Source organism: Panicum virgatum, chromosome 9N, assembly GCF_016808335.1.
Source record: "Panicum virgatum strain AP13 chromosome 9N, P.virgatum_v5, whole genome shotgun sequence".
Classification (NCBI taxonomy): domain Eukaryota; kingdom Viridiplantae; phylum Streptophyta; class Magnoliopsida; order Poales; family Poaceae; genus Panicum; species Panicum virgatum.
The window spans coordinates 26,203,590-26,214,337 of NC_053153.1; the positions used below are offsets into that span (position 1 = coordinate 26,203,590).

Consider the following 10,748-nt stretch of genomic DNA (forward strand, 5'->3'; position numbering starts at 1 on the left):
ATGCAAATGCACATTTGCAGAATTTTCTGGAACTCTGCGACACCGTTGTTATACGGGGTGTCGCTGCTAACATTGTCAAGCTTCGTCTGTTTCCCTTTTCCGTCCTAGGGAAGGCAAAACAGTGGTTTTATAAGGAAAAGGACATCGACACCTGGGCCAAATGCTCCAAGGCGTTCCTCGCAAAGTTCTTCCCACTGGGCAAAACCAATGCCCTGCGTGGGAAGATATCAAGTTTCCAGCAGACAGGGATGGAATCCATCCCAGAAGCTTGGGAGAGGCTGCAGGAATACATCCTAGCCTATCCTCATCACGGCATGGGCGAGTGGCTCGTCCTGCAATGCTTCTACAATGGGATCACAATGACATCTCGAGCCAATATTGATGCCGCTGCTGGAGGAGCCTCTCTCAACCTGACCATAGCCAAAGCAAAAGAATTGGTCGAGAAGATGGTCTCCAATTAGGGGTGGAGTGATGAACGACTCCAGTCCCGCACGAAAGGCATGCATACCGTCAAGGAGACGGATATGATTGCCGCAAAACTGGACCTCCTCGTCTAGAAGATGGAGGAAGGGAGCCAACGACAGATTTAGGCTCCCGTCTACGCCATGGGTTCGCACTTCGCGTGCGAAGTCTGTGGCAATGATGGACACTCAGGGAATGACAGCCCCGAGACCCGTGAAGATTGCGCTTACCTCAACAACAACAACAACAACAACAACAATGGGTACCGTTCACCACAAGGAGGCCAGGGGTGGAACCAGCCACGTCCACCATTTCAGGGACGTAATAATTATAACTCTTCTTTCAATTCGAATTTCAATCCGAACCAACCCCTCTTGAGAGAACTTGTGCTTGGCCAAGTTAAAATTAATGAAAATATAAACAAAAAGCTCTTGGCCAATGATAAAACCCAGAAAAATCTGAATGTCAAGCTTGAAACTTTGTCTTCAACGCTTAAAAACCAATCAAGTTTCAATAAAATGATAGAAACCCAACTTGCACAAATTGCTGCTGCTTTACCTGTTGCTGAGAACGGGAAGATCCCGGGGCAACCCGAGCCTCCCGTAGAAAGTCAACATGGTGCTCTCTGGATGGGGCAACTCGTCCCGGATGCCACCACGAACTAATCGTGGAGGTAGGTACAATTCCCCAAGGAACGACTCTTGGGATGGCCTTGTGGCGGCAGTGCAAGAGGATCCAGGGGTCCCCATGATCAGTTGCTCAATCTACAACAAATACTACGAGCACGCACTTTGTGATCTGGGGGCAAGCGTGAACATAATGCCCAAGGTAATTTTCAAAGAACTTCAATACCCTGCTCTTTCCCCAACAACTATGCTCGTGCAGCTTGCAGACTCATCAATTCGATATCCCGAAGGGATATTCGAAAATATGCTGGTGCGAGTATGAGATTCTGTCATCCTTGCCAATTTCGTGGTAATGGATATAGAGGGCGACCTCGGAGTGGAGCTCATTCTTGGGCGACCATTCCTGAGGGCCACCAGGGCAAGGATCGATGTTGGGAGGGGAGAAATCCGCTTCCGTGTTGGAAAGGATGACATATTTTTCAGGTTCAAGCATAGGGATGAGCAGCGCTTTCTGATACACCAGGACAGCGAAAGGCAAGCACTCTGGGGTGCACCACAACCTCAGCCAGAACACCGACCCTCCGCACCTAAAAGAAAGAAGAAAAGAAAGAAGGTGTGGCGGAAGGTCGAGATTTCGGCTTCGTCCAATTCTCCAGGGCTGGCCGACCAATGGTAAAGAACGTCGGAGAAAAGTCTTGCACGTCGGACTCTAAATGACGCGCCCTTGCCAAAGGTAAATTGATATTTATCTCATATTTTCTTTCTTCGCTTTTTCAAAATTTTCATTTTACCTCATTTGTTTTTTCTCCACTGCATGTTCGAAATTTTCAAATTTGATTCCTGCATGCTGGAATTTTTCTAGCAACTTTTTCCTTTTTACAAAAAAATACCAAAAATATTTTTTGAGTTTTCAATCCTTTGGGAAAAATAATTTGGACATCTTTTCGAGCAAACTTTTGGCCGTGCACCATATTTTCAAAGAACTTAACCGTTGAGGAAGCACCAGGCCGAAGGGGGGTACCAGGGGGCCGACCCCACAGGTCGGCCGACCCAGGGCCAACGGCTCCAGGTCCCCACCTTCTCCAACGGCTCCATAGCCATTGTGGCTTGCCTCTCCTCTGGTGCACGCGCCATCTTCTCTTTAAATAGGGGCCGAGAGGGGTGTTGAGCTCTCTCATGCTCACACACTCACTCACACTCCCTCTCACACATTCTTACTCGGGTTTCCATTGGATTTTGGCTCAAGTTTGATTTCAAGAAATCTCTCTCTCTCATTTCTTTGCTACAAGATCATCTGCTCATTTGAAGGAACAACTCTCGGGTAAGAATTTCATTTTGATTTCGCTAACATAACCCGAACCGAGTTGTTCTCGTTCGTTCTTGTTCACTCTTGTTGCAAGCATGAAGCGTGTAGGTCGGAAACTTTCCGGAGCTATCAAGAAGATGACAGGGTCAAACTCATCTCGTTCACGGGGTGGGTCGAGCTCCCGTCATTCCCCCGAACCTACACCAACGCCGACCACAATGGACTATGAGCAAGACCAACAAGAGGAACAAATAGAGGAGCAAGCTGAAGAACCGCAAGCCGAGGAAATGGAAATAGATGAATATGATGCACCGTACCTTGACTTGCAAGACGACCGCGAGCGTCAAGCCTACGCCATGATCACGCATCGAAGCTTTGGTCACACCAGAGCCTTCGATCCAGACCTCCTCGAGAAAACAAGTATGGATATTGACTTCGCTCGTGTTTGGCATACGGTTGGATGGGATGGTTTTGTGCCCGTTGAGGAGAATGGTTCTCGTCTCCTCACCATCCAGTTTCATTGCACTCTTCGGGAGGTGAACGACGGTGTTTCTTTCCGATTTTTTGGAGTTGAACGCTATTTTAATTGGAGAAATTTCAGTCACCTCCTTGGTTTCAGTGCTCGCTTGCCAATTTTCCTTAAAAAAGCTTGCCGCGGTTTTGATCGACATGAGTTTTGGGATTTGATCTTGGGTCAAGTTGTTCATGGCAAATTTGCACCTCGGTGCAATGACATTCAAAACCCGACTCTTCGTTTGATGCACAAGTGGGTGGCTATCACTCTCTTTCCAAGAGATGATCCACGGCCAGTGCGGAACGATGAGTTGATGATATTATACGCCATGGTCAACAAGATCCGAGTCTCCCCTGCAAAAGCAATGGTTAAGCAATGGCTTACAAATTTCAGGATGATGGGTCCTATTGAGTGCAATTTGTTGGTTACCCGCATCGCATCAAACATGGAAATCTTAGACGGGAACCCCGTTCCCTTCATTAAGGATCCCCGTGCTTTGATCGATGAGACTTATTTGGTGCAAAGCCACACACTCAAGAAAGGTCCGAATGATTCCTTGGTTTTATTCTCCCTTGGTTATGCAAATGAGATTCCGTTGCCAAATGCGGGGTATCATTTGTATAACTGTCGTTCGCTAACCAGGCCTCTTGTCCCACAAAAGGAAAGCCGCAGGCATAGTGCTTCTGTTTTACCTGGCAGGGTTACAAGAAGCAGGGCCAGAAGGGAGGAATTCATGCAGCAACAACCTCAGCCTCAACCACAGCAATATGAGGCTGGAGGTTCGTCATGGCAGAGTGCCAGCTCCACCGAGTGGGCACGGCAGGCCTCAGGGCGCCGGTCCACTAGTTCTAGCTCCAGCGGACCTCCGATCACCGCCAGACGTTCAGTTTCGTCCAGAGGTTTCGCTACTCTGACTCAGCAGATGGGCGAACTGAATGTACGTGCCTCCAACAATGAAGAATCGCTAGGCCAGCACATCCAGTCGACCCAAGACTGGCAGCGATTCACCAGTGAGAGGATCCACACCATGGAGCAGCGTCAGCAGCAGATGTAGGAGGAGCAGAGGGCATACTACCGTTGGGCTGAGTTCAATCCCAACCAACAGCCGTGAGCCTAAAGCTAGCTTGGGGGAGGACCCCCACGAGAGGTATCTTGTATCAAACTTTATCCTTTACTGCTTTCAAAACCATTGCATGAAACCAAACAAAAATTTGCAAAACTAGAAAATCCATAAAAATTTGCATAACTAAAACCAAATAAAAACTTGCAAAACTTAGAAAAAAACCAAAAATATTTACTTGCTTTCCAATACGTGTAGTAAGCATGTGTAGTTCTTCCTTGTTGAGATGATAAATAGTTGCTCTGTTAGTTTCTTTCTTATGCCTAGTTACAACCTTATGCTCTGCCTAAGTTTTGAGTTTGGTGGCTAAATTGTTCAAAACTTAAGCTTGAAACTTGTGGGTAGCGAAAAGCAGAATTCGAATCTAGGTTGTTGTGGGTTATGATATGGCTGAAAAGAGTTGCTATGATCTTCTCCTATATGATGCTTGATACCTAGAGTATTTCTTTTCAAAAATACAAAAATAAAATAAAGTTCCTCGGTGATATGCAATTCCCATTCAAAGCCATATGAGTTACAAGTTTGAAAAAACCTTTCCACATATGCAACTTGTCCTCTCATTGAGCTTCGTCAAATTGTTGTGACCCTTTGAGAGAATCACTTCATACGCCCATGATCAAGATCACGTACACGTCCACTCACATGCTATACTTCTACACCTTGAAGATAGCAAGTACATCCCCCCATCCATCCACAAATAAAACTCCTAGTGCCATATTTATCTCTCTCCAAAGTTATCATCATAATGTATGGACTATACAAAAAAATAAAAGATGCATACCTAAAGAAGGTATACCACATGCCCACAAGGCATGTTAAAAAAAAGAAGAGAAAAGATGCATACCCAAAGAAGGTGTGCCACACACCCACAAGGTGTGTCAAAAAAAAGAGAGAGAAAAGAAAATATAGTCCATACCAAAAACATTACAAGGGAGAGAGAATTCATATAAAGGAGTTCTCATCCATCATCCACCAAAAATATCCACATACTTACACATCTTGATCAAGGCTTATGACTTATTTCTCCTTTGAATCCGGTCTTTGACTTTGCAAAATATGAGAAGCAAGGTTGTCGTCATATCCTCCATACCTACAGATCCACCAAAAAGAAGCCATTAGAAATAGGGTGAAAAAAAAGGCGCATAAAAAAGGCCTTGGTGAGGAATGAATCACATTTGAGCTATCCGAGAGATCACCCGAGGAAATTACAAATTTCTTTTCAAAAACTTTATAAAACCTCCGGATTGACGGTTGAACAAAGGAGTGGTAAGTGATACTCTACAAGCTGTTCTGACCTTCAACCGCCAAAGATGAGGATGATGCTATACGCCCCACAGGAGTAAGGTAAAAAGGTGCGAACAAGGCCAACTTATTCGGAATAAAGGTAAGAACACTCGGTTGTGCCTTAGGCATAAGTCAGGAATGCGACATTGTAACAACTCCTGATCAACAACCTAAGTCTAAAACTTTGCTCGGGATGAGCAAAGGGCTAGCTTGGGGGAGTTGTTGACGGTGTTTAAGTGCCATTTTCAACCGTCAACTATACTCAATAATCAAGGAAAACTACATACCTTACTCGTATATTTGTATCACTAACCTTGCTCCACAGTTGTTTTTGAGTTTTGTACATTTCAGATGAGCAGGAGCGGAATAAGACGAAAACATGCAGCTGACGCCATACAACTACGCAGAATATCGCATCCGGCATCACACCCTTACAAAGAGGGCCCACATGTCAGAGGAAACAGGGCCTCCACGCAAGATGCACTAGAGGATAAGGATAAGATCCAACGAATCAACCACTCAGCAAAGGATCAGACCGAGGGGCTGCCAGGTGGGGTCGGCCGATCCCCTGGGTTGCCTGAACCTAGCATGTTCCCATCTAGGTGCACTTCGAGGAGGAGTAGCTGCCAAGGCACCTGATCACCTTCCATATGTGCGTTGGCGGGAAACCGACCTCCAGAGCTATAAATAGGGCCTCTCTCCACCCCCCCTCAACACACACACACTTCATTTCCACCATTCCAAGAAGGCTCTCCTCTCTCTTGCTCTCTTAGCTAGGTAGTGGAGCTAGGCTAGTTCTTCTTTAGCGAGCAAGTCGTCCTCGGGGTTGTTGAGCAATCCTCGGCTCCCGGTATGGCTTTGTATCCGATTTGTCAGACTTCTATTCATAATATAGAGTTATGCCATGGTTGCTTTACTATACTGATAGTTTATCAATCCATGCTTAGTTTGTTCATGAGTTATGCTAAGGTCTTGGTTAGGCCAGATGATCTGGGTACGGATAGAGGTTCAATGTGCTTTCGGGTTTGCTCTAGTGTTTTACTTGTCCATCCGAAGGGTGGGAAGCCTAGGGGCACTACAGTAGTGACTTCATACACGAGCATGGTGCTCGGGTATGCGGGATCCTTCAGATATGACCGTGCTCCACGGTGTGACTGGGGTAGACGGCAGGTGATGACAGCCCTGTCCGTCCGGCGTAACAGCAGTGTTGCGTTTAGCGTACTCCCCGACGTTCGGGTTCGGTGTAGGAGTTCATGCAAAGAGGTAACGGGACTGGATGTACCCCGGTGCGGGACCTTCTCCCCGCTATCCCATTTTCCTGGCACCTGTAGTCCTAACCATGTCCTAACATAACCCCGGCTTTGGATAGAAGCATTAGGACACCAAACCTAGCCTAAGCTCCGGCTGACTTAACGTAGAGTAGAGTAGTTCCTTTCTTTTATTGTTTCTCTCTTTTATTCCTTCCTCTTGGAGTGTGGATGTGTGATGTGTCGTATTACCCTTGCTTATTCTTTACTTAGACTTACCCCTATTAGAGCATTGCCTATTACTTGAGGCACAATGTCATGGTTAATGTTAAGTACAATACCTTTTCCACTACTGTCCTTTGGGACACAAATAAATGACGATACCCTTACTCTCCGGGTGAAATGCTACAACGGTATATCCGTGCACTTGCGGATCCTTCTGTAATCGCATTGATTATACCACGAGAGTGGCACCCCTTGGGTGCAGTTGCTAGGATGGGTTCGGCGCCCTCATTTCTAGTGATTGCACCAAGGACCGCCAACAAGCATTTTTGGCGCTGTTGCCAGGGACTAACCATTCCTAGTGATTGCGCTATGAAATGCCAACAAGCATTTGTGGCGCTGTTGCCAGGGACTAACCATTCCTAGCGATTGCACTAAGAAATGCCAACAGCTTGATCTTCTTTGAATGATATGATCCACTCCATATCATCACATGACCTCTTTGGTCCATCGATCTTGACCTTGCTCGCTCTCCACCGTCACCTCGGTCCATCGGTGCCAAGTCTTACCCAAGCTTCACCGCCTCGCGGTCCATCGCTTCAAAGTCTTGACTTGCCCTTCACCATTGCAACCGGTCCATCAAGCCAAGTCTTGTCTTGATCTTCTCCACTTTGGTCCCATGACTCCATGTCATGTCTCATATGCAATGAGTTTCTCCATCACACTATATGAGCATAGCATCAACCCTTAGCCATTTCTCCTTCATGGCACATGTTGCTCATACTAGTGTCTTTGTGTGGACTAATCACCTGTGTATCTCCACATAAACACTTATTAGTCCACCTAAGTTGTCACTCAATTACCAAAACCAAACAAGAGCCTTTCAATCTCCCCCTTTTTTGTAATTGATGACAACTCTACAAAGATATAGAAATTGAGCATATTCCAAGCTAGCACTTCACACATGTGTAAATAGCTAACTTGGTTTGGATTTTATGTTGCTTATCCACGATTAAGACCACTTGTGAAAGATTGGATAAGCACCATAAAAATCTGACTTGGTAGTGATAACTCTCCCTACATGTGTGCTCAAGAGATTTGGTTTTAAACTCACACACATGCATAAATATGAACTTTGTGGAATTGTTAACACTACTAAGTGATGCTAAGGTATATAAGATAAATCTTTGAAGCGTGATACCAATCGGAGTTGCATCTTTGAAGTTTATTCCTTAGCATCAATGAGTAACTAGACATGCATCAAAAACTCAAGATACCTCATGAGATCAACATTATTAGCAAGGCTCTTGATTCACTTGTAAAAATAACATATCTAGCTACAATCTATGCATGCTAGTTATCAAATCATCAATCAAGTTCTATGACTAGCATACATCACACACAAGCATTGCATATATAAATTTTAAAACTTATGCAAATGCAAGTAAGCACATGAATATGCACATATCAAATGCAAACAACCAAGTTCATGAGCTTGCTCTCCCTACTTGTGTGCTCCTCTTGTCCATTGTCCAAGAATGATGATCCTCCTCAATATTGCTCCCTCTTGATCCATGTCATGTCCATGCTTGCACTCTTATCTTCCTTATATCTTCGTCCAAACATTTTATATCTTTGTCCAAATTTCTCCCCCTTTGTCATCAATGACCATAAAAGGCCCGACACCATATGAAATTTGTGCCATGTGAAGATCAATGAATACCACTTGAAGATTGTATCATGAGAATCTCTTGTGGCTTGATGCAAAGAGTTGGACTAGGGTAATGGTTGAATTTTGAACTTTCAATTTTGATGGACACTACCAATTGATTTGAATTGACACCACTTATAACTACCACATGTGGAAGTATGAAGACCACCTTGAAATGCCACATGTAGGTCATTTGTAGGATCCTTGACCTAGATACCTTGTAGTGGGGCTCCTCCCCCTATGTCAAAGCATATGTCAATCCATTTGAAATTTGAGCTTTTGTTGGTGAGGGTAGCTTTCTTGATTTGAATTGATCACTTAAAGTTGAGGATCACTTGTGGAACCACCATTTGATAGACTAGATACCACTTGAATGAAATACCACGTGTAGAAAGGACATCACGTGAAAGAGAATGATAATCTAGCCATGTCTTGCAATGTTGATGTCGCTTGTTGATTTTGACATTTATAACTAATTCTTGAACTAGATTATTTCTATGACTTTCTTTCTCTTTGACTTGATCTAGATTACTTGTCCAAATGATCTAACTCGGTTTTAACCAATGACAAGCTTCTTAACGCCTCATTATAAGGGTTATCTTGACAATGTTGAGTTAAACACTTGAAAGTTTATTTTCTAGATCAACTACTTGGGTTTACTAGCTCATGAACATGTCATATGTTACCACTAGATCATATCAAGCATAGAACAATAGTGGCACCATACAAACATTTAAAATCAATTTATTTTTTATGAATGATCACTATATATGACTATATTCACTAATCATGTTCTTAATATAAAATGAATGCATATGTCATACAATGGTACCTTTGCTATGTTGGAGTAGAGGATAGTCATTTTGATTCCAACTCATTACTCCAATAGCAATATGAAGTCCAATACCAAATTAATAGTTTGGTGAAGACCAAAGAATACCAATATGAATTCCATGCTTCACCCATATGAAATGAGAACCACTTATGATCAAGTGCACTTTTCTTGTTGTGGTTGGCTTGCTTCATCTTTGATCATTGCTCGCTTGAGAGAATATATTTGAATATCACTTGAATTGTCATGAATATCTCTCTATTTGGATATTGCTTGTTTTTCTTGATCAACCTATTAGATAGCTTCAACTAAGCATCTCCAATAATCTCTAGATCATCACTTTCATGTCAGCGTTCCAAGCACAATGCTTGTCAATCCCACACTTGGGTGGCTCGCCCCTCTCTAGGGACAAGTGATTTCTACAAGAACCATTTTTGATACTCACTTGAAATGACTTAGATTGTTTGATCAATTGATGGACCTGTCATGATGAATAATCTTGAATACTTCTTTAAGTCCTTTTCTTTCTATTTGTTTAAGTCCTTTTCTTTCTTACAAAAAATTCCAATAATTATTAGGACTTAAAACTCATCTTCATCTTGAGCTTGGTTTTGATCTTCAACTTGAGTACCAGATATGTGCCAAATATACACTTCAATCAATCAAATGACCTTGTACTCATAGCTTTTCATTCTTCTAGCTCAATTAAAAACCAAACATAGGTGCCTGAAACACTTGTAACTATGATTCCAACTTGAGGACCATTCAACTAAAGTGAATCTTGATTAATCCAATGATTGTCACTTATATGGCAGATTTTGTACTTTTCAAAGAATAAACCATATCTCCCAAGATACATATCCAATTGCCACGAAATTTGGTGGAGATGTGTACCAATAAGTCATCTAGCAGCCATAAAAATTTGAGCTTCACTGGACTTCTAGATTGTTACCAGCTTTCATATCTTTCCACACCATTATATGCTGAAAACTGCTGCACTATAGTTAACAAGTTCCACTCCAAAACCAAAGTATCTCTTATCCAATTCTCATGAACTATTACACAGCCATTATACTATAAGTGTAGATCATGCACACCAAATTTCGAGCAAATCCAAATAGATTAGATCATCCAAATGTGGCTAACTTCTCAGCTTACTCAGATTTCCAACAAGTGACAGATTTAAGGAATTGAGATATGTTTCAACAAATATGAATCAAACTTGATGCTAACTCGTTTGAATACTATCACAAGGCATATATCCATTCATATCACATAATAAAAGCCATCTCATGATCATATCCATTCAAACTAACACAAATTTGATTGCTAATCATTAAATCCATTTAATCATCTCATAGCAAGCAACATAAGCATATATTTTCAATCCAAACATCTCATATGCATCCAAATGAATTTGATCA

At 42.9% G+C, this 10,748-nt stretch overlaps 1 non-coding gene across 1 annotated transcript; it reads right to left on the reverse strand.

Annotated features, from left to right (window-relative positions):
• Nucleotides 1–207: 207 nt before the first annotated feature.
• Nucleotides 208–316, reverse strand: LOC120693567. The gene has a single exon (XR_005683030.1). It is a non-coding gene; the product is annotated as a small nucleolar RNA R71 (small nucleolar RNA).
• Nucleotides 317–10,748: the final 10,432 nt, after the last annotated feature.